Raw genomic sequence first — 2,122 nt, 5'->3', positions numbered from 1 at the left:
GGCTAATGCAATGAATCAACTCATTCGTTAAATGTATTAAAATGTTAATACAATTGGTAGTACAAATTCTCTGAGCCTAAAGTTTTCTTTCTCCTTCTGCCTAATTCATTTACATGGAAGAGGCCATGTGTAAAGGCTTCCAGTCCTCACAGTTTGGTAGTTCTGTTAACCTTCAGACCACAATTGAGTATTTCTGAGTATGAAGCTGGGCCCAGTGATACACATCTGTAATCAGAGAAAATTGGGAGTCTGAGACAGGAGAATTCCAAGTTTAAGCCAAGCCTGGGCAACTTAGCAGACTTTCTCTCAAAAAAAAAAAAAAAAAAAAAAAAAAAAAAGAAGAAGAAAAAGCTTGCTGGGTGTGGTCCTAGATGAATTCGACACACAGCCACATGGACAAGAAGCTCGGCATTGTTGGTAGATACGGGACCCACTGTGGCGCCTCACTCTGGAAAATGGTGAAGAAAACTGAAATCAGCCAGCACGTCAAGCACACCTGCTCCTTTTGTGACACAACCAAAATGAAGACGTGGGCTGTAGGGATCTAGCATTGTGGTTCCTGCATGAAAACAGTGACTGGGGGGTTCCTGGACCTGCAATACCACTTCTGCTGTCACAGTCCAGTCAACAGGCAGAAGACTGAAGGGCTCGAGAGACCAGGAGAAGCTCTACTATTTGAGACATTGCTAGTCTATAATAAATAGGTTGATTTATTTTAAATTAGGAAAGAGATTTAAAGGGTATGTAGCTACTCAGTGATAGAGTGATTGCCTAGTATATGTGAAGCCATGGGCTCAATTCCCAAAACTTCCAAGTACACACACTACTCAGCCATAACAAGGATAAATGTAAGTCATTTGTAGGAAAATGGATTCACCATAATGCTTAGTGAAATAAACCAAACACAGAGGTTTAAATATTGCACAAGTTCTCTTATATGAGAAACCCAAAGTATAAGTGAGTTAAAGACCAAAGCAGATAAGAGGAAATAAGGAGGTGGACCTGTTGGAAATGGGAAGAAAATCTGGTAATGGAGGTAGAAAAAGGGGAAATACAAAGGTGATGTGTACATGTACGACTTCCCAAGATGTGTGCCTTATCTATTATAAACATACACTAATTAAAATTTCTTAAAAGGCATAAAATACATGAGAAGAGAATAAGGCATATTTGAAAGGAGAAGGAAGGAACTTCTAGAAATAAAATTTTAAAATTCATTTTCAAACCTACAAACTCCTGAAACATTTTAGGAGACAATAGCTATTTTCCTTAGAGTTGAATGATAAGATTATTGCAAACACGTTCTTTGCTCAAACCATATGTCATTTTGCCAGTGACTTCTGGATCTTAACATGTAACTCTTGTGACCTCTGAGGGCTAACTTCGTAAGTTCTAGCAAATCCCAAGCTAGCATGCTGTGTGTTACTTACACTGCATCACCTCTTCAAAATAAACCACACTGATGTTGATCCTGTTAGATTTAGACAAATTTAGAATCTAATACATAATTTTGCTGTCAGGTCCTGAAGGTCAAAGGTCAATATAGTATATTGCAGTGAGGCTATAGGTTACTCATGCCACAATATTTTATCATAATAAACCAAATGGGGATGAAACACCAGCAGTAGCCCATAAATTTATTAGCAGTGAACTGTCAATGTCCCATATACAGGGTAATTTGTTAATTCGGAGCCCACTCTCTTTTTTCACTAGACCTTGTAAACTCTTCTCTGAAACATCAATAAACCATCTGCTTTGACTTGTTAATCAAATGACTTTATTCAGTCCAAAGCAATTTTTTCCTAATAAAAACAGAGTATTTATCTCCATGGCTATAAAAGAGGAGTGTTTTCAACTGTTCACTTATAGTTAAGAAGCACATTTAGTTTGGATTGATTTCCAATGCTTCGGTCATATCTTGTCACTTTCCATTTCTTACACTCAGCATCTCAGTTTAGCCATTTAGGAAGGGAAAAACCGTCAAAATCTGGGTGTGAGTGGGACCAGTGCACAAAGTCTGAGAGAGAAGTTTAAGCAAGGAACAAACTCACCCTAAATAACTATATGTAATCATTTCTTATTATAATTTCCCTGTTTGGAGATTTTTTTCTTTCACTCCAGA

General features: G+C 37.6%; 1 pseudogene; it reads left to right on the top strand.

The window, feature by feature from the left end:
* Positions 1–392: 392 nt before the first annotated feature.
* Positions 393–690, top strand: LOC100722549 (large ribosomal subunit protein eL43-like; annotated as a pseudogene).
* Positions 691–2,122: the final 1,432 nt, after the last annotated feature.

The sequence above is a fragment of the Cavia porcellus genome, unplaced genomic scaffold, assembly GCF_034190915.1.
Source record: "Cavia porcellus strain 051 isolate PalLab524CR breed Dunkin Hartley unplaced genomic scaffold, mCavPor4.1 scaffold_4, whole genome shotgun sequence".
Lineage (NCBI taxonomy): Eukaryota > Metazoa > Chordata > Mammalia > Rodentia > Caviidae > Cavia > Cavia porcellus.
The sequence above is the reverse complement of the archived record's forward strand: the minus strand, read 5'-3'. Positions and strand labels throughout refer to the sequence as shown.